The following is a 23,728-nucleotide window of genomic DNA, read 5'->3' on the forward strand; positions in this document are numbered from 1 at the left end:
TTGCAGGGAAGAAGAGAGGGGCATGATATAGTCAAAATGCTGAAAGGAAAAAATCTGCAGCCAAGAAAGCTCTATCCAATGAAGCTATCATTCAGAATAGAAGGAGAGATAGTTTCCCAGACAAGAGTTAAGGGAGTTCAAGACCACCAAACCTGCTCTACAGGAGCTGTAGTAATCAAAATAGTATGGTACTGACACAAAATTAGACAGAGATCAATAGAACAGAATAGAAAGCCCATAAATAAACACACAATTATATGATCAATTAATCTTTGACAAAGTAGGAAAGAATATCTAAAGGCAAAAAGACAGTCTCTTCAACAAATGGTGTTGGGAAAACTGGACAGCCACATGCAAAAGAATGAAACTGGACCACTTTCTTACACCATACACAAAAGGAAATTCAAAATGGATTAAGGATCAAATATTAAGACCTGAAATCATAAAAATCTTAGAAGAGAGCAGACAATAATTTCTCTGACATTGGCTGCAGTAACATCTTTCTAGATATGTCTCCTGAGGTAAGAGAAACAAAAGCAAAGATAAACTATTGGGACTATAATAACATAAAAAACTTCTGCACAGCAAAGGAAACAACCAATAAAGCTAAAAGACAACCTGCTGAATGGGAAAAGATATTCACAAATGATTTATCTGATAAAGGGTTAGTATACAAGATAATTTATACATCTCAACAACAAAAAACCAATCCAATTTAAAATGGGCAGAAGACATGAACAGACATTTCTCGAAAGAAGACATACAGATAGCGAACAAATGCATGAAAAGATGCTCAATATTACTCATCATCAGGACAATGCAAATCAAAACCACAATGAGATATCACCTCACATCTTTGAGAATGGCTAAAATAAAAAATTCAAGAAGCAAGTGTTGGCAAAGATTGGAGAAAAAAGAATCCTTGTGCACTGTTTGTGGGAATACAAACTGGGTGCAGCCAATGCAGAAGACAGTATGAAGGTTCCTCAAAAAATTAAAAATAGAACTACCCTATGATTCACTAATTGTTTTAATCCCTATGTTTATTGAGGAATGGATAAAGAGGTGTTTTATATATATATAAAATGGAATGTATATATACATATACATATATATATATATACATATATATATATATATATATATGAATGGAATGTTATTCAGCCATAAAAAAGAATGAAATCTTGCCACTTGCAAAAACATGTATGGATCTAGGAAGTATAATGCTAAGTGAAATAAATCACTCAGAGAAAGACAAATACTATATTATTTCAGTCATATGTGGAATTTAAGAAACAAAATAGATGAGAAAGGAAAAAAAAAAGAGAAAAAGAGAAGTAAACCAAGAAAACACACTCCTAACTATATATAGAGAACAAACTGGTGGTTACCAGAAGGGAATTGAGTGGGGGATGGGTGAAATAGACAAAAAGGATCAAAAGTATACCTACCATGATAAGCAATGAGTACATATGGAACTGTTGAATCACTATATTGCATACCTGATATAACACTATACATTAAATGTATTAGAATTTAAAAATTTTAATGGAAAAAAAGAAATATGCCTGGCAAAGAACACATAGTATTTACTACACATAGTTTTTACTATCATCATCATCATCATCATCATCATCATCATCATCTTCATTCTTTGATGTCTGGCACAGAGCACATAGCGAATATTTAATAATACTAATAATAAAGCAGGGTGCTCTATTAATAATAATAATATTATTATTATTATTATTATCATTATTATTATTTGATGTCTCCTCTTAAACTAAGAAGTATGTCAGCATAAAACATATGGGATAGAGATTGTAAGTGACTCTCCTGTCTCTCCTTTGGTAAGCCTGTGCTCCTGGCCACAGTAATGACAGTTTCCTCTTCAATAACACTAATTTTGGTCTCTTCACCTTCTATGACCATCTTCAGATATCTTCAGCTCTTTGGCCCCCTTATTCTCACACAAGTTACAAAGACTTCTAAGTTATACAAGTTATAAGTTTATATAAGTTACAAAAACTTCCAAGTCTAAAATTTTTCAATTATATAAAGACTATCTTGTAGGATCATGCTAAAAAATGAGTAGGTTTTGCTGTGGGATATAAAAATTATATTTAACTTTCAAAACCGTAAAAAGTCAAGAGCTGCTCTGTCTGGAGAGACTGCAAGCAAGAATGAGCTGATTTGATTCACATTTATCATTTTGTAGGGCAGACTCCCAGGCCAAAATAACTAATATTTGAAATGAATATGGGAAGTATCTGTAGGCTCAGGGAAAAGAAATAAATATTAAGTCCACATATTTGTATGTACCAAGACAAGCACCTTCCAAACTCCACTGTGTTATTTGCACCTCCTTTCTTCCTCTTTTGTAATGTTAATCCACTCAGCAAGGGTTTAAAACAAAGGGTTATCACAAACCTGATTTATGAGACTGACAACTAGTCATGGTCTAATCAATTCTCTCCAATCTGACCAAAATCAATATTTTTTAAAACCAAGATTCTGGTCATGTTTTTCAGAATTGGTACTAACTCTCCCATTTAAAAACTAATACTTCACGGTCCCGTGCATCAGTTAAGCCTTTTCCAAAATGCTCATGTGTCTACTGTCAAGTAAACAGGACCAGAATGTTAATTAAGGCAAGTTTCTGATATCTTTTTCAGTGCTGAATTGATAATTAATCTACTCTGGAGACACAAGACAAAAAATGTTATTATATAGTGGGTTTTTGACTGGATTTGATTTTGTAAATTTTCTGAGTTCTATAGAACGTTGGTTATTGGTAGGGCAATTTTGGTGTAAGGTATCAGACTCATAGTAAGAACCTAACACTTAAGAGAGCCTGTTTTATAAAGAGAGAAAGGAATAGTTAGAGAAATCTAACGTTATTCTTATTTATATTCATTCTTTGAAGTAACAAAAGCCAGGTTCCTTTCCACAGCCAGCCTGCTAGACAAGCACTTCAAGGGCCATCCCATAAAATGAAATAAATTCTATGTTTGGTATATGAAAGGATCAGAATGGCAATCCTACCATATTAGTCACTGTAGAACTGAAGGTTTATTATGTCTCTTTTGAAGATATATTGGAATAAATGAATGATAACAGAACTGAAACCTCTCAAGAAAACAATTATATAAGATGAACTCCACAAACTACACTTTTAAACCAGTTTCATCACATTTCATAGATTCAAAAGCCTGCTTGAGGTATAGCCTTGTGTTTGGAATTGCAGGGTGTAAAAACAAAGTAGGTCATCAGTTCAATCACTGTTATGAGAGCCTCTACTCTCTCAACATAAAATGGTGATAGGGGTACCTATTTTCCTGTAAAGATCACTTTGGATAACTCATGTAAAAAAACCCTGTGCATAATACATGCTCAGTAAACAGTATAAATTTTTATCCCTCTTTAAGCGAAATCTTTTTTGTATTCAATTTATTTATTGCTTAAATGAGGCAAGTGCATGCATTATTAAATTAATCCCTGGGATCGTTCAATAAGATTAAAGTGAGGTTTAGATTAAGAAGAATTCAATAAATATTGTCAGATAGAATCTAAGATTGGTGGGGAAAATCATAGCATCTAAGGCTTATAACAACCTGTATCCCACAAGAAAGTAAAGATGGTCAGAAAGCAATGAAGGAGATTTGCAAACAAGACCAAGGTAAGCCATAGTAAGCACTTTGGGTGTGTCTATGCACACCAAGAAAAATGAAAGATTAACGAGAATCATTTAGATAATTCATGTCAGTAGGAAAAGGATTCCCTTTCTTCAAAGATCCACATATTCTGATGAGTGTTTAATAAAGTTTCTTAAAGTCATTGACATGGCAAGATGAATTCCATTCTGATCAATAAATAGAAAATTCTATTTTTCTAAATTCATGAATTCAAACTAAGTTTATACAATTCTAAAAGTTTTGAGGTTTGAAGTTTGTTTATATTTATATTTAATAAATTTTAAAAGCAGAAGTAAATGTAGGTCAAGAGCTAAGAGAAATTTGTTTGGAAAAACATTTTCTATTTTACCCTTTGATGTATGGCTTTATTTCTATTGTCATTATCTTGGTTCACACCTTAATTTTTTTAATTTTTTCTTATTATAACTATTGTGATGGTCTTTTAATTGTTCTTAATGTCTCCAAGGTCATACCCTTCCAATCTCTTTTCCATGCCTTCACCACTTTTTCAGATGCAAACTTCAGTATGACACTCTCTAAAGTTTTGGGGTTTGTTTTTTTTTTTAAAGATTTTGTTTATTCATGAAAGACACAGAGAGAGAGAGGCAGAAATACAGGCAGAGGAAGAAGCAGACTCCATGCAGGGAGCCGAACGTGGAACTCGATCCCAGGACTCCAGGATCACGCCCTGGGCTGAAGGCAGGTGCTAAACCACTGAGCCACCCAGGGATCACCTGGACTAAAGTTTTTCAATGACACCCCACTACCACTATCCTCATTGCTTCCAAGATAAAGTCCCAGTTCCACTGCATATATGTAAACCCTTCAAGGCCTGACCTCTGACCACTTCCTCAGACTCATTTCTCACTATTACCCATTAATATCCATTACTAGCACTTCTCCAGCTATGACATGCATATCCTATCTGTGATATCTTCCTGATGTTGCTTCCTTCACATTGCCCCCAAATGAAAACCTAATCATCTTTAACACTCAGCCTAAGCAACACTTTCTTTGGCATATTCCCTGATGTCTACACCCCTCCAGATATGAATTGATCAGTTCATCAATAGTATGGAGCTCCATTTGTTGAAAACCTATCCAATCTTCAAAGCCAGACTTAAATGCAGATTTATCCATAAATAGAATGATCATATCATTTTTCTTCCAAACTGGAATGCCTTTGAGAATGAAGGGTTGTCTTATATATAGTTGCTCAGGACAATAAATAGAAATTAGGACTATCCCAGGCAAACCAGGACATAAGCTCATCTTATCCAGAAGGCCTTTATGACTAGGAAAACTGGAGATGAGCCTTTCTACCTTATACTTCTCTTATGCCATTGCATCCTTGCAATATACTCATGTACATTTGTTTCATCCCTATTACTAAAATGTTCTTTCTTCAAGAACAGGAATTATATTTTACTTATCTTTGTATTATTTATACAGTTACCATATTTCTTCACATATAAAAAGTATTTTAAAAAAGACTTTTAAAAATGAAATTTTAAAATAAAATACATGTTCACCTAGAACAGCTGATAAGCATGGTACCATTTATGGCAGTGTGAAGAAACAAAACTAAATATTCTTTAAATGATACTACTTATAGATTTTAGTCTAATCAGCAAAATGTTCTCAACCAATCTTAATGAATTGTGTCTTGAAATGCCAAGAATTTACATGTTAGAATCTAGAGAAATGCTTTCTTCTTTCTGCACTGGATTTCTGATATATTGTGCTAATGAAGAAGAAAGGGACATCTAAGCTTTTAATTTCTCCTTAATATAAACACCTTATAGGAAATTGTCTCCTGAAACTCTGGTCTATTTAAAAATAAAATTATGCTTCTACTTGTTTCGAGAATTATTGTTCCACCTAATATTGTTTATATGGCAAACAATCGAGGAACTCAAGAAATAACTAAATTCTTTTATTCCAAATGAAAATAAGGTTATAAGGATATATCAAAGATAAATTTAATTCGCTGATGATTTTGGAGTTGCCATATTCAGTGGACAGATTATAACTGATCATCAGCAAATTTTTACAAATATTTTTTCCAAAGCTTATAAATTTCTCAAAGAATGTGAATGTAATATTGCTAACTAGCATCTTTAATCCAAAGCATTTTTTTCTAAATATAGTATAATGGGAGGTGGTTTTCTTAATTTTATACAAAGTGGTGTTGGGTCTAGATAGGGAAACATACACCTTTTACAGGGAAAACCATGAATACAAGCAACCCTAGATAATATAGTTTTCTGATGAGATTGTTACCCCTGTGTGAAAAACTTTCTCATTCACATAGTCAAGTCTATTCTCAATGGACCAGTGCTCCAGACTCAAGGAAACATTATTTCTGTAACTTAGATCTTGGCTTTGTCCGTGACCATATGCCTGCCCTGGAAAGAGACAATTCTACTTCTCAAAGTCTTGAATATCTCACTTTATTTTCTGAGATTAGAGTGTAATTTGTCTTTTTAACTTAAAACCTATATAACTAGGGGCAACTAAGAGATGACCTTGATAGAATGATGGATATTCCAGAGAACTACTTAAAATTATTATAAAATGTGTATTTAAGTAGATTTCTCCAGACTGATCTTCACAAATAGGCCCACTTCATTTCCTACAAACTGTGACATACAATAAATACCAATACTTTGGAATAATGTACCAACTCATTGCCAAATGTCATCCTCATTCTTAAGCAATAGGTGCTGGATACTGTCCAAAATAACAGGCAAATCTATTTTCATTTATTTATATTCTCTTCCTAATTTATGGCACCTCATATTAAAAAATAGCAAAAAAGTATTTAAAAAAAACAAAAAATATAAATTAAGAGAAACTAGGTGAAATATTAAGATGAAACTAGGATTCAACTTAGACATCAAATGTATACCATAAATTCCTATACAATTACTAAAGGTATCTTATAAATTTGAATCTGAGCTTTCTAGCAGTCAAAGCAAAGAAGAACATGCAATCAGAAAATTCTTAGAGCTAATATGATTTAAAAACAAAAAAACAGCAATATTTAAGGAGAAACTCAGATTTCACGATCTGGGGGGAAAAAAATCTTCCCACAGATCCTCCATTAAGAAGATTCTATAAGTTATGCTGGACATTGTTCTTCTCCTCCCACTTCTAGTTAGTTGATTAGTTAGTTTTAGTCATGCAATAAGTGTTTATGAATCTACCACTTATAACCCAAGCTAGGACCTTGACATTAACCTACACCAATTCTATAGTCCCAACATAGCCCAACCGCCAGATTCCTACCAACAGTAGGAATCACATCCTGAATCACATACATATTCCTCATTCCTTAGGTTCCTTTTTATATAAGGGTATTGCATTCATATGTACTCCTAAAATTCTATTTTTTCTTACTTTAATTGTTTCCAACTTTATTTAAAGGAGTATCATTTTGTATGTAATTTTTAGGATTTATTTTCTCAATTAATATCATGTTTCTAAGATTCAGCCATATTAAGGCAAAACTATGAAGACACAGATATCAATAAGACCAGTGATTGCCAGGAGCAATGGAGGGAATGGATGAATAGTTAGAGCACAGAGAATTTTTAAGGCAGTGATTACATGTACATCACATAGAGTGAACCCTAAAGTAAACTATGGGCTTTGGGTGATCATGATGCATCATGTAGGTTCATCCTTGGAAACAAATGCCCCATTCTGGGGAGTGAAGCTGATAAGAAGGGAGACTATGTAAGTGTGAGGGCATATGGGAAATCTCAGTACCTTCCTTTCAATTCTGTTACGGATCAAACTGCTTTAAAAAAATTAAGTCTTCAAAAATTTTAGAGCAAACAAAAAAAGATTCATCCATATTATTGTATGTTGCTGTAATTCATTTGTTTTTATAGCCTCCATCGGGCTAGTATATGACACAATTTGTTCATTTACTCTCTCGTTGGTGTTTGAGTTATCTTGTGGGTTTTGCTATTGTGAACAGTGGTACTATAAATAATATGTTCATGTCTCCTGTTGAAAATCTACAGGACTTTCATCTAAAAGTGAAATTGCTGAGTCATCAAGTATGGATCATATTTAACAATATTTCCTTAGTAAATATGGCGATTATATACAAATGCTTCATAAGGGGTAAAATTTCACATAGTACATAAAGAGCAGGACATCAAAGTATAATTCACTTAAAGCCATTCACTGCTTTCTGATAACATTACTTGATCCAAGGGTAATATTTATCTAGAGAAATAGAAGAAGTGAAGAAGCTCTAGGGAAGAGTTCAGTAGTAGGGAACTCACTTCTGTCAGGAATCTTAAGTGGAGACTAACTATGCAGTCAATTAAAAGTAGGAAAAATCATAAGCATTCATTTCCATATAACAACACTGCAGGAAATTACCCAGTGTTCCTTCAAGGTTCTCTCTTTCTCTATCTATATCCTTTAAATGTTCCTAATGGTATCAACCAGAAAAGCTCAGTTGGGTGCTAAAGCCTCTTCCACATTTCTCCTTGGCATTTGATTCTCTCTCTAAACAAAGTGCTTCTTCCCTGAACTAGAGCAGTTAGAGCATGTGGCTAAAGACTTAGAGGTGAGGGAGCAAGCCTTTCTGAGGAAATTGAAGAAAATTCACTGGCTTGGGGAAGAGTTAAAATTAGGATCCAGAGAAGAAAAAGAGAGAGATGTAGGAAGGGCCTTTGAAGAGATATTAATCAGCCTCTACATAATCCAAAGGTAACTGGGAGCATTGATGGGTCCCAGCCTAACCTTACTTTGTGTTAACTCCTTCCTTCTTATTTAAATCATGTCTTTGTCTGTGACCTTGACTTCTTCCAGAGGACACAGTATTATTTACAGTGATATCATCTCTACTCACTTCTATGTAAATACTTCTGATTAGGTCTTGCCCTGGTACTCTCCTTCCCCTCCCCAGCTTATTTGTCACAGCAAGTGGAACAGAAAAAGTGGTACTAGGTATCAGGAGACATCTGTACCTTTAACAAAGCATACAATGAAGAATTGTTAGTAAAAAAAAAAAAAAAAAAAAAAAAAAAGTAGTGTGTGAGTTTACCAGACTTCTTGCTTGAGTTCTTTTTAAAAGTCTTCAGTGGGAATCACTTGATCTTTATTGGCTAAAACCTCAATGCTCCCCCAGAGGAGTATACAGCTTACAGGGAAGTACCAGAAGTACTCCCTGGCTTTTCATCTCAATGTGTTGAATGTGTACAGCTTATCTGAAGCTGGAAGGGTAAACAAACTGAGTAATCTGCCTTCTCTTTGCATATCCAGGTCCAATCACCATGAAAAACCTTTAAAAATAAAAATATTAGCTCCCATCTCCTTCCCAATCTACACATACACTAAACAATCAATGAATTCAAGGCAAAGGTTAATTGGGTTTAAGAAGAATAACTCCAACGTTCTCCACATTGTAGAGGAGGAGTTATAGAATCAAAGGGAGGAATTAGGAAATAAGACAACTTCCCATGTTCTTCTGAGTTTCTATAATGTGACATTATTGTTATAAATAGTCATAAATAAATAAATAAATAAATAAATAAATAAATAAATTAGAATAAATAAATAAATAAGTAAATAATTAATAACACAAATACACAAAATGCAGACTCGGTCAAGTAGGGTTCCTTTATATTATCCACAATATCCTCTCTTAACTTCCATAGCTAATGGAGACTGATCTAGGCTTTTTTTGACATTGTACCTCAGTCACTACAAGCTACTACTCTAAAAGCAAAGGCTTAAATGGCTTAGACGAAAAATGTCAAAGATTATAAGTATTATCTGTTTTTAGATTGACCAGTGATCTTCTTAAGTATGAAGGAGGTTTCCCAAAATGTACAACAAATACCAGACACAATACCAAAGAAAATAAACAAATGGCTATGTGTGCAGGGAATATACAAAACCATGATACCCCAGAGGAATTTAGGTGGGAGCTCAAATAATAAGACATAAATCTAAAAGAAATCTAAATCTCTGACACATATTTCTATGCCTTTTATATTTCACTCACAAGTTGTATTTGTGAAAAGCTCAGAGACAAAATATAATGACAAATTGAAGAAATTTTCTGCATAATTCATGACCTAAAATACATGTTTCCCTTCACTATCTTGAAAATTCAAGTAAATGGGGAGAATTTTTTTCTTTTTGTTTTAAATTATTTGCATAAGTGCCTCAATATTCTGCTTGAATGCAAGTTGACTCACCCTTAATATATGTGACAGTAAGATGATACATTTCCTTAACTGGCAATATATAGAAAAGAGGTGTGACCTAGTATACCCTCATTCTGGACCATTTTGATTTCACATCCAAGTCCTTGGCTGCCCCCACTTCCCTTATAACACTTCCAAGTCCTTGCTTCTGTTAAAAGAAAGTTTTTCCACAATTTACTGATTTTATAGGCTTTTATTCAATGATTCATGAATCAGGCAGCATCCACTCTAGCAGGTAGAAAGGAGCACTTAAGAGCTGTACAGGGCAACATATTTTTATAGACTAAAGTGAGCAGGAATAAGGAAGTTATTCTTGGCATTTGCAGATTGGTTAAAGCAGGGTAACTTTCTTTATATGGAGTAAAGGAAAGTTTTGAACCCAGGTCAAGTAAGCCTTGTAGAACAGGCAAGTGTTGATCTATTGACCTTCCTTTTCTGGGAGAGCTTAGCAAAATGTTTTAGTTTATTAGCATGGGGTTTAGCATGGGCAACTTTGTCTTGGGACTAATCTAGTTACTCTAACACCTCTCTTCCTTATCTATCCCATTTTTACGTATGTATATGACAGGGGATAGATAGTACAGCAACGCTATTGTGAGCACCAAGACATGCCTAGGATTCTGTGCCCCACCCACTTCCTCATCAAAACATCGAGATGGCTGAATTACCTTCTTCTTTTTTTTTTAAGATTTGTATTTATTAAAAAAAAAAAGATTTGTATTTATTTATTCATGAGAGACAGAGAGAGAGAGAGAGGCAGAGACACAGGCAGAGGGAGAAGCAGGCTTCATGCAGGGAGCCGGTTGTGGGACTCCATCATGGGTCTCCAGGATCACGCCCTGGGCTGAAGGCGGCGCTAAACCGCTGTGCCACCCAGGCTGCCCTGAATTGCCTTCTAAGTAACATCAGAGAATTGAGAGAGAATGAAAATAAAGCAACTTACCAGAAAACCCGTGTATCATAGGAGGATGAAAGAAATCTGAAAAGGGGAATAAGTGGAGAGCAAGAGCTGAGATCATCAATAGGAGACCCCTTGAGATGAATCCTTATGTGACGGTAACCTAGAAAAGAAAAAAAGGTTTGGTAGAAGACCATACTGTGAAGGCTACCTGCAAGCTATCAAAACAAACTCAGATATGTCACAGTATAAACTCTCAAGAAAATCAACTTTGGTATCTTAACATGAATTGATTGAAAAAATTTCATCCTTACACGCACTTATAAATGCAGGAATATATATTATTTGATGGTCATTACTAACAATTCTTGTGAAAGTATACAGAACACACCTGATTTTAAGTTAATTAAACAATTCTGAAAAATATCATTTTTCTGTGTTCCTTATGAAGAATCAGAAAAGTCTAGGTAACAGTGGCATACTTCAATATTTGACATCTGAGTTCATCAGTTCAAATACAACACTAAAGTTACCAGTAACATAACACCTTTCTGGTGCCACTGATGTTTTACAATTTTTGAGAGCTCTAAGATACTATCTTCCCATCGATTACTCAGTATCTGAAAATCATTTTTAGTCAGGTTAAGTAGGGAAGCTGAAATCAGATCTATTACCGGTCCAAACACCCTTTATTTTACATTCTTAATAGCTATTAACTCACAATTTTATATTTCAGTTTCCTTCTGAAATTTGGCATAAAAAGATCTTTTAACAGTTATTATTATTATACAATAGACAATACAATTACATTTATTAACTCATGACTATTATAAACATCGCCAACTCATTATTGTTAACAAAATAGAATGACTCATACTGAGATTAGTACTATTAATATCAATGTACTGACATTAGAACAATAGCAACACAAGTGCCACTTCTATACACCATCTTGAAAGGCCATCCCTTCCACTCGCAGCAATAGTGCTTAGCAACTTTAACCTCAACCTCTGGAATCTAAAATGTAAGCATACATCTTAAGGCTACCCAAATCATATCAAAGAAATAGGACGTATTTTACAATATCTTGGCATATGCAAATAATTGCTGAAAATCACAAGTTCATACTTTTTCATACCCATTAGCAGAAGCTCAATCTCATACACTACATGTGTTCATAGAAGGGTTCAAGGAGCTTCCTGGGAGTAAGGATGCAGAGAATTGAAGAATTGAAGAATTGATCTCCAACACTGGAGATCCAGGTACTGACATTACCAGAGAAGAATGTGGCTGAATATGCAGAGCCCATAGTCTACCACTTGGATTGTCTTCTGAGCCAGCCCTTATGGACCACACTAACTTCATCAAATAAAATTATTTTTCACGCAATTTGAAATTTCAAGATACAACAGATAAAACTTAAATATTACATAGGAATGGTAAATCTTATGTTGCACATAACTGAAGACTATAGAATAAATTTAAATGTGGTTCCTATTCTAATACTCTAATACTCTAACTTAAAACTTTAAAAAAAATCCACATACTGTGCTCTCAGAGGTCATCCAGGGTATATGCTAACTGTATAGAGATCCATAGTCACCATGAGCCACCACCATTGACCATTCAACCTTCAGTTGTCAGCTAAGTAATATATGAGTCTATGTATATAGGCATAAATAGCATATATTTTTGTAATAAATATTTATGATTATTTATATATTATACAAATTATTTCCAAATTATTTCACCAATCACATTAAAAATGTACAGAACACAAGTATGAATCTAATACTGAACTTCCATAACAAGAAGTTTTTACAATCTCTCCTCACACTTACCAATTCATAATAGAGAGTCATATTCTAGTCATGTTGTGGGTCACCTTGTCCATTTATATTTAAATTCTAATTTGCTCTGGGCCTATGAGCCTATAGACCTAAGCAGTGGATGAAATAATTCTCAGTAGAATAATTTCATTTGAAAGATATTATTCTTTCTAGACTTATGCTCATGAGTGCTTTGAAAAGGAACTATCTCCCTGTAGTGGTCATTAGAGATGTTCACACATACCCTGTTTTCCCGTTTTGAATATATGTTAGCATAGCACTTCCCAACTACTTTGAAGTTAGGCACAGCCAGGTCATTTACTTTGGCCAATAAAATATGACTAAAAATTACATGTGTCCCTCTAGCCTTAAGAAACAGTATATAATTTGCCAAGTTCTTTTATTCCTGCCTTGGCAAGTATGGGATAACATATTGAGATAAGAGCTCCAAATGACTGCAGTCACTGCAATGACTCACAATAGACATTTAGCATAAATAAACATTTACCAGAAATACACTTTTATGATGTTGAGCCACTGAGATTTGGCAGTTGTTACTTCAGCAAACTTAGCCTATTCTGACTTACACAGCTTCTTAACAATTCCAGAAATTTCTCGAAATTCACCCATGGAGCAAGTGGAAGACATCTAAGATTCTTTAAAGCAATGAATACTTGTAAAATCATAAATATGATGTAAAGCTGATAAGTACAGAGTATCATAGATCAACTTTGGCAATTATTATAGACCACCTAAAGCAATAATCAAAGCAATAAGTCCAGTCATTAGACTCTGAAATATCCAAGTTTAATTAATATCTATACCCTAAAAAATCCATTATACAATAAACCAAATGGCAAGTTAGGACACCTTAGAAAGACCATTAGATAGATGAATAATGATTTTTTTAAATTTCACTCTGCCTTTACATTCTTCCTCTATAAATTATGTCTATACAACCCTGCCATATAAATCTTTCTAAAACCATATCATCTCCCTAATTCAGAAAATATAATATATGCCTACTATTTTAAAATCAAAACCAAAGTCTTTGACCCTAGCACTGACGGCCTCACCAACTCTACATGTATTTCCCATCCAAAGTGCACCCTTGCTATTCTCATTCCACCTGATCAACTCGTCTCTTCACCCCACACACTGTGTTCTTTCCAACCTCTTCCTCCTATCGACAGTCTCTTAAGTCTCACAATACTTTAGTGTGGACATAATTCAGTATTTGATTATAGATGAGTTTCCAGTTAGTACTGTGTATATACATGCATTCTTCTTTTCTGCCCTGTATACAATGGAATATTCCTCAGCCATTAGAAACGACAAATACCCACCACTTGCTTCAACATGGATGGAACTGGAGGGTATTATGCTGAGTGAAGCAAGTCAATCGGAGAAGGACAAACATTATATGGTCTCATTCATTTGGGGAATATAAAAAATAGTGAAAGGGATTATAGGGAAAAGGAGAGAAAACGAGTGGGAAATAGAGAGAGTGACAGAACATGAGAGACTCCTAACTCTGGGAAACGAACAAGGGGTAGTGGAAAGGGAGGTGGGCGGAGGGATGGGGTGACTGGGTGACAGGCACTGAGGGGGGCACTTGACGGGATGAGCACTGGGTGTTATGCTCTATGTTGGCAAATTGAACTCCAATAAAAAAAAATTCTTTTCTGCACTCATTAACTAATCACCACCTCTTGAAATGAAGCAACCTGCCTTCCAATGCCCATCAAACTCTGAATACCTTATACATAGACAATTTGTGCTAATTTGTTATGACTTTTCACAACAGCAATAAATGCAAAATAACAAGGATGCATCAAAGCAAAAGTGGAAAATGACATTAAAAGATTCTAAATTACTTAAAAACAAGATCTTCTGCATGCCTCCATAAAACAGAGGATTTGTTTTTTCAAACAAAAGCTTCTTCTCACAAATAAACCACAGGCTTGACTCCCACGAGAAAGGATCAGTGTACATCCCAAACAAAATTAAAATATATGTGTGGACTTGCCCAGAAGTGAAACCCTAGGCTTTACTGGAAAAAGTGGAACTCACTGAGGAAGGACAAAGCATACTTCTTAAGAACTAGGTAAAACATTAACTCACATGCATTGGCATTAATTGCCAAGCAGACTTGAAACATGAACAGGTGGACCTCACATAATTCTCATGCGCAGCTCCCTGGAGGGACAGGAACAGATTAGCAGTTTCATTGAGTTGGGAATCACAAGGTTCACTAATAACCTTTGCCACAAAGACAATTCAGCCAAAACTCTGCTTATAATGGACTCAGGACAGGGATGTTTGTAGCTGGCTTTTCCACTGCCCAGTAGGTAATGAGCCATGCTCTAATGAGTTCACACACTAAAGTCACTGGGCTGTAAATTCCCCTTGGGACGCTGTCCAGCAAGTTTACATTTAGAGAAATATTGTATTTTGATATCATTTATACATGATCAAACAGATATTCCAGATGGATTTTTAGTTCCTCATATGCTGATAGTTCTATTAAGTGTTAATAAACTATTGAAGATGTATTGTTACAATTAAACTTGCACAAATAGGCTCTCCCCCTTATCTGATTGGAATAAATTTGCATAGGAGACTAAAAGAAAAACTGTACTTTCTCAAATTGAAAGCAATTATATTCCAAATTCTGTGGATTGCAACATGTTTTACTTTAAGGCAATAAATTTCTGATGGATCAAGACTCTTTTGATTCATATTTTTAATATAAGATCCGAGTCCTCATCCATAGCCCTACTTTTCCCCCCCAAAATTTAATATTTCCACTTTCAAAGCCTTTCATGATCAACAGGGCAGAAGTGAACTTTACTGTTTATCTCTCTTGACTCTTGAGCCAAATTCTTAGGTGCAGCATATTCATGTCCTGGAGAACGAGGAGGAGGACGTCCTGTGAAGAACCAAGGAAAGTACGATAGGCAGAATTTATGACCTTGCCATTTCATACGTTTTGATTATGTCGAAGGAACAAAATTTTTCTTTCAATATTTGCCTCATGTCAAAACTGAAATAAAATTTGTGGAAAACTATGAGATACATTAGTGCAAGGGGATTAAGTAGGCTTTGCTGTGATGATGCAATGTTCGAAATGGAAACGTACATTTAGCTGAATCATTCATCTGCCCTATTTCACTATTTTTCTTTATCAGGATTATCACCACCTGGGCTGGCCAAATGAAGCTTCCAACATCACTGCCACGCAACAAATGTGCCTAAAATATACTAGCTCCTTTCAGGACAGTCTTGGAAGAGATTATTGTCCTATTGTTGTTAGCTCACCTTGAAAATGTATCATGCAGATAAACACCTATCTCCATTATGCAATTCCATTCTCCCAAGGGGAACTTTATAATTCAGCTACAGCTTTACCACTTAGAAGACAAGATATTAACAATAAAAAGATAACACCAGAACAAATCATCAAGCCATCTGATGATTTCCACGTAAGAAGAAAACAATTTTTAAAATGCCATTGGAATGACTACTCATGCACAATGAAGGAGAAAAATAAAGCATGACTCAATCCAGGTAAAACACATACACAATTTGCGTAATTTAGGGCAATCATCTGTTTTGTGGATGTAGCCCCTCCCCTTATCTGCAGCGCTGCTTTCCAGAGTTCCAGATGCTCACAGTCAACCACTCTCCAGAAGCAGGCTATTCCCCTTTCCATCATAATCTGAGTAGTCTCGATCTATGTCACGCTGCCTGCCTCATGTATCCCACTTCATATTATCACTTAAGCATTTGATCATCTTACATCATCCTAAAAATAAGGGTGACTACAGTATAATATTTTGAGAGAAAGAAGGAGAGAGACCACATTCATATAATTTCTATTATAGTACATTGTTCTATAATTGTTCTATTTTGTTATTAGCCACTGTTGTGAATCTCTTACATGCCTGATTTATAAATTAAATTCTATCATAGGTATATCTGGATAAGAAAAATCATAGTGTATTATACGGTTTCGTACTATCCATACTTTCAGGCACCTACTGGAGGTCTTGGAATGTATCCCTCATGGATAAGCGGGGATTACTGTGTAGGCTTTCTAGTTTGCAAAAAAATATCTGGCCTCACTAATAAATACATTTGATTATTATAAGAATAAAATAAACTGCCGAATATACAAATATAAGTATGTAATTACATAAATATATAAGCACATAGTTTTAGTAAACTAAAGTAGAAACACTTCAATATAACTTCAATTAGTTATCAAATGATTGGAAAATACTTAAACTCTTCAACTCAATAATTACACATCTAGAAAAACTTTTCGGTAAATAGTCAAAAGTTATCCAAACAAGTATGTATTAGAATGTTTACTGAAACACACTTCCAATTAGGAAAAAATAGAAACAACCTAAAAGACTGTAATGAACCAAAATGTACATAATATGCAACTATTTAACGTTTTCAAAAGTGTTAATTACTCCGGGACAAGACATAATATTATGTTTAAAAGGATGCAAAGTTATGCATACAGTATGATCTCAGTTTTGAAAGACACATACGTACGTACATAACATACAAACAAAAACCTGGAAGAAAATATACGAAAATACTAGCCATGTTTATTTCTGGGTGACTTTTATTTTCTACTTTATACTCCTATCTTTTTAAATGTTTTAAACAGCTGTATGTTACTGTTATTAATTTCAAAAAAAGAAGAGTAAATATTTTGAAAGGAATATTTACCTAAAATAATAAAAGAAAACTGAAGCAAAATGAATATTTTATCACTTAGATGTATTACAAAGTAGCATGCCAGACTGTCTCCATGGGGTGCTCCTACTCTGCTTTCAGTACTCGTTTGAAAGCCTGTCTTTTAGGAAGCACTGCATGATCACACCTCACCAGCAGAATTGAATCTCTCTCACACACACACACACACACACACACACACAGCCCAACGTCTGGTGGCCTCAGGACCCCGGCCCCCACTGCTATCTTCTCACCACACTGTACATGCACTGTGCAAGTCTGGTCCCTATGGAGTAGCATGATGCCTTTGGCCTATACTAGGGGTAACAAGAAAATGTTCTATGAAATGACTCCTTGTATTTAATGAAAGGATATATTTGAAAGTGAAATATTGTTCCCTAATTACATATAATCCTCTCATGAGGCTCAATTGGGGAAAATTATCTCTGGGCTCAATTTCAGGAATAGTTACACTTTTCCAGGGCAAGACGTTTGATTTTCATCTCATAAACCCTGTGAATCCTGCAACTAATCATGTTTCCCTCAACTTTGGCTACTAGGAAATTTAGTGCTCAGTTTGTAAGCCACCTTTGGCAAAAAACTACACAGCACACCTTTAATATGTGCCTTTACCAGGAGTTTCATGCTACTTCCATTCTCTTTCCCCCTTTGCCCCTATTTCTTCACTTTTAAAAAGCTATCTGATCTTGGTGTTTAAATGTACCACTATATACCCTTAAAACTTTCTTGAAACCAGACCAAAAAAAAAAAAAAAGACACATTACAAATAAATCAGCTAATTAAAAAAACAAACCACTTGGGTTCACTTTTGTGCTATTATTTTGTGAACTATTGTACAATAAGTTTATATTTTCTATGGTAGAGTAAATGTCACTTGATTACCAAATTTACTTATTATTCATTGTGAAGACAAAATATTTCTATATTGCCTATTTTTTAAAAGAGCTGAATAATTAATTGCAAAAGGGTGTTTGTTTTCTTCTCCAGATGGTTGGTGACTTGTCAAGAGGGTCACCATGTGAAAGACACTGTTTTTTTACAACATCATAAAATGATTAGGTAGAAATTTTAATTTATTCTAATGACCAAAATCTTAATTTACAACATCAACCATGTTTTAAAATATTCACACATCTGTTCCAGTTACATTGCAGTAGCAAAGATGCATTTCTTTTTTATTTGGCAAGCACTACAAATATATCTGTTATTTACTAGCGTGTTCCCTCATCTATCAAGGTTGCTCAGAGCAGACAGCATTTAGTGATTAAGTAAGGCATGGCAAAGAATGATAAAAAAGAAAAATGATTTCAGCTGTAGTTATGTTAATTCCAGAATGTCAACTATAAATGTTAACTCTCCCATCAAGTAAGTATTTCCCAAAAGGAAGCTTGACCACCATTTCAACACGGCCTCAATAAATATAATTAGTTCAGTCAGAGCATTCATTGTATTGGGCTTTCTTTTCTGCTAGTTGGTTCCAGAGCAAAGTCTCAAATTAAACTGAGACCTCCAGAAACCCCAAAAGACCAGCCCACAGTGAAATTAAATGGGTAATGGCAATAGGGAGAGGAAAATGTTTTAATGGAACATTCGATTTCATGAATTTAGGTCCTCTCTCTGACTTATTTTTCAAGGTACATTTGAGGTCTTTAAGGGTTTTTTTTTTTTTTACCCATCTTATTCATACTTTATCATATATCTCTCTAGGGCATCTCTCTAAAGGATATCTGGAGAGGCAAAGAAAATGCCATCAGTTATCAGTCCCTCTAGAGCACTTGACTTCTAAAGAAAGCCCTCTCCTGGTTATTTATGGATAAATACGATTCTGTTTTCTCCTGGGTGTTCCCCCAAGTGATTAAATAAAATATAGCAAAGATATTTTTACAGAAACCACGTGTAATGAAATATCTTTGAGGCAGAAAAAAAATAGATGAAACGACATCTCCGTTGTCTCCCCATTTAGACAGCTTATTGGCAGCAGCAGCTCATAACTCAGGTCAGAAAACTCTGTCTGGGCATATGAAACTGTTATACCACAACCTGGCTGACCCACAGTCAAGGTTTGGAGGAAAACATGCAGGCTTTAAGACGGAGGCAGATACTCTAAGGCCAGATAAACAGGGAGCTGAATCAGAGATGGAAACGTTAGCTAAAACAAGAATCCCATTGTTACCAAACGTTTATACAATCTTTCATCTTATAACAAACATTGATTGAGCAGCTAAGCCACTACTAATATATACCGGTATCCTGGGCACTCTCTTAGACCCCAGGATCCCAAAGATAGATGAAATACGATTATCTCTCCCAGGACAACACAGTGTAACACAGAGATAAAGTACCAGCAATTGGAGTTCTCATTTATTAGCACTTACTCTGTTCCAGATACAGCACTGCGCATTTTACATGGCTTTTCTCACTTATGCCTTACCACAACCCAGAAGTCTTTCTTTTTCCACCCCCCTACAGCTCAACTCTCCTGGGCCACATCAAAGGTAAGGAGAGTACCATACGCGTGAGGTTGACTCCAGATTCCTTGTCAACTTGCACAGTGGAGTCCCAAGAAGGCAGGCATCACTATTTTTTCCACATCACAGTTAGGAAATAGAAGTTCAGAGAAGCTAAGTAACTTACAACAACAAAACAGCCAGTGAATGGCAGGACCAGACCTCATAACTATACCTTTAACCTTTTTTGAAAATCAAGGGACACGAGCATTAAAGAAGCAGTGGCCAATAAATCTATGATACAAATGTAACTTCTCCAGTATAAAAGAATGTAAATTAAAATGAGATATTTGTCATCAATCAAATTGGGAAGCTTAGCTTGTTGAACATTTTTTGACGAAATAGTAGGCTCTCATATCTGCCAGTGGAAGCACAAACTGACCACTTTTGAGAGGACCATTTTACAATATAAATTGGTCTGACAAAATGAATATATAAAACTAACAATTCAACTTCTAAGTTTTTACCTTAGGAGATAATCAAAATGAGCCAAATATTTTCTATCTACTTATTTATACATTCACTTAGTTAATAAGTATTTGCCAGGCACCTGGGATAGAATGGTCTGCGAGATATACTTGGTCAATGTCTCCATTCAGTGTAAGGGTAATGATGCTCATTATAATATTATTCATGTAAGAGCCAGAAAATTGGAGATAATAGGGATCAAATATTGCAGCTTTAAAATAAAATACTATGCAGTAGAAGAATGCTTATGGTATTTGAAATCGTTCATGATACATTATGCAAAAGTAGATTATAAAATATGAAACAGAAGACATGTTCAGTACAGTCCAAATTTTGCAGATTTTAAAATTGCATTTGTTCGTTGATTCAACATATATTTATTGAAAACCTCTTACATGACAGACCCTAAGAAAACAGCTATACACAAAACAGATAAAGGCTTTGACCTTATAGGACTTACATTGCAATTAGAAGAAATACATAAGGAACAAAAATGATAAATATATATCACATAGTATTGAATATTATGGAGAAAATGGAGTAATATAAATTAGCCAGAGAAGTAAGCTCTGATCTGGTAACAGTTGAGCAGAGATCCTAAAGAAGTGAGCCCCAAGAATATCTTTGATAACAGCATTCCAAGCAGGGGCAAAGAAAGTGCAAAGGCCCTGAGGCAAGAATGGTCTTATATTTTTGAAAGAGCAGAGTTAATTCAAAAGAATGGTAAATGATCCCATGAGGGAGCTAGCAGGAGAATCAGATCATGTAGAAGTTTGAAGGTCATGCCAGAAAATTCAGACTTAATTTTCAATGAGATGGGAAACCATGGCAGCATTTTGAACAGATGGGTGGCACGAGCTGATTTATATTTTTAAAGGGACAGTAGCTTCTTTGTAGAGAACAGATGTTAGGGATGGCAAAAGCAAGATGATAGGGTAAGTGGTGGTGGAGCTGATGAGTAGATCTAGAGTTTAGCCAACATGGACCAAAATGAAACCTAGAGAACTTTTAGAGGAGCAGATGTGAGAAAGAATCAAAAGTTTGTCTAGGAACATGTGGCAGCCATTAAAACACGCCTCTGAGATCTCCATTGCAAAGAGCGTGTTGACCAACACCCCAGCTGCTGGAGCAAGTTTACGCCAAGGTCATATTTCCTCTGGACAGCTCCCGGTGGGGAACTACCAGGGATACTAAGTCATGCCCATTCACGGGAGATACAGGACTCCTCTGATGCCAACTTTGGCTCAATGACTCCACATCAAGTTTGCAGATAATTTCTTAGAACTGCACCAAGGTCTAGATTCCCAACCACCCTTGCTTCCTTCCCTCTGTCCCAACAGGGGGCAGCCCTGCAGCATAGTCTGGCAGCTCCCCAGCCTTGTCCAGCTCCCCTCCATCCATTTTTTCTCACAGGCATTTTCCCCAGGAAATGGGATCACACCTCTAATCCCATCTTGGGACCTGAGTTTGAGATACTAATAAACAAACTCCCAAATGAAGATGTCCTATAGTCCATCAAGACTCCAGAGCTGAGCAGGACCCAGGAGGGCGGGGATGCCCTCGGGCTCCCGGGGACACTAACAGACACCTGCGCCCCGGGAGAGTGCGCCGAGCTCCCTAAGGGCTGCAGCGCGCACGGCGGGACCCGGAGCAGCTCCGGGGGGGCTCGGGGGCGGCTCCGCGGAGGGGGCTGCGGGGCGGGAGCAGCTCGGGGGGGCTCGGGGGCCGCTCCGCGGAGGGGGCTGCGGGGCGGGAGCAGCTCGGGGGGGCTCGGGCGGCGGCTCCGCGGAGGGGGCTGGACGGCGGGAGCAGCTGGGGGGTGGGGCTCCGAGGCGGCTCCGCGGAGGGGGCTGCGGGGCTGGAGCGCGAATCCAACAGCGCAGGCTCCGGAGCACAGGGCGCCGGGACACAGCCCAGGATTCCGCCTCCCCCAGGACAGGCAGAGGCCGGGAGGGCCCAGGACAGCGAGGACGCTCCTGCCCCGAGCTGAGCAGATCAGCGGCCCCGCCCGGAGCCTCCAGGCCCTGCAGACGGAGAGCTACCTAGTCACTGCGGGAGCTGACTCCAGGGCTGGAGAGTTGGCCCCGCCACTGCGGTTGTTCCTCCTGGGGCCTCACGGGGTAAACAACCCCCACTGAGCCCTGCACCAGGCAGGGGCAGAGCAGCTCCCCCAAGTGCTAACACCTAAAAATCAGCACAACAGGCCCCTCCCCCAGAAGACCAGCTAGATGGACAGGAAAAAACAAATTATTGACCAAGCAGCACTGGAAAGTTCAGGGGAAGTCAAAGGACTTACAGTATACAGAATCAGAGGATACTCCCCCTTGTTTTGTTTTTTTTTGTTGTTGTTGTTGTTGTTGTTGTTTTGTTTTGCTTTTTTATTTCTGTTTCCTTCCCCCACCCGCTTTTTTCCTTTCTTTTTTTTTCTCTTTTTCTTCTCTTTTTTTTTCTTTTTTTCTTCCTTTTTTCTTTTTTCTTTTTCTCTTTTCTTTCCTTCTTTCTCTTCTCTCTTTTTATCCTTTTCCCAATACAACTTTTTTGGCCACTCTGCACTGACCAAAATGACTAGAAGGAAAACCTCACCTCAAAAGAAAGAATCAGAAACAGTCCTCTCTCACCACAGATTTACAAAATCTGGATTACAATTCAATGTCAGAAAGCCAAATTCAGAAGCACTATTATACAGCTACTGGTGGCTCTAGAAAAAAGCATAAAGGACTCAAGAGACTTCATGACTGCAGAATTTAGAGCTAATCAGACAGAAATTAAAAATCAATTGAATGAGATGCAATCCAAACTAGAAGTCCTAACAACGACGGTTAATGAGGTGGAAGAATGAGTGAGTGACATAGAAGACAAGTTGATGGCAAAGAGGGAAACTGAGGAAAAAAGAGACAAACAATTAAAAGACCATGAGGATAGATTAAGGGAAATAAATGACAGCCTGAGGAAGAAAAGGGGCACCGAAAGGGACAAAGGTCCAGAATGTGTATTTGAACAAATCATAGCTGAAAACTTTCCTAATCTGGGAAGGGAAACAGGCATTCAGATCTAGGAAATAGAGAGATTCCCCCCCTAAAATCAATAAAAACCGTTCAACATCTCGACATTTAATAGTTAAGCTTGCAAATTCCAAAGATAAAGAGAAGATCCTTAAAGCAGCTAGAGACAAGAAATCTCTAACTTTTATGGGGAGGAGTATTAGGGTAACAGCAGACCTCTCCACAGAGACCTGGCAGGCCAGAAAGGGCTGGCAGGATATATTCAGGGTCCTCAATGAGAAGAACATGCAACCAAGAATACTTTATCCAGCAAG

General features: G+C 36.4%; 1 long non-coding RNA gene across 5 annotated transcripts in view; it reads right to left on the reverse strand.

The window, feature by feature from the left end:
- The window catches only part of LOC140639859 (uncharacterized), a 415,066-nt gene that overhangs the window by 273,423 nt on the left and 117,915 nt on the right, over positions 1 to 23,728 (reverse strand). For all 5 annotated transcript variants that reach the window (XR_012036500.1, XR_012036499.1, XR_012036498.1 and 2 more), the window contains exon 4: positions 10,878 to 10,995. This is a non-coding gene — a long non-coding RNA (uncharacterized lncRNA). The remainder of the gene's footprint in view (positions 1 to 10,877; positions 10,996 to 23,728) is intronic.

The sequence above is a fragment of the Canis lupus genome, chromosome 9 (genome assembly GCF_048164855.1).
Source record: "Canis lupus baileyi chromosome 9, mCanLup2.hap1, whole genome shotgun sequence".
Taxonomy (NCBI): domain Eukaryota; kingdom Metazoa; phylum Chordata; class Mammalia; order Carnivora; family Canidae; genus Canis; species Canis lupus.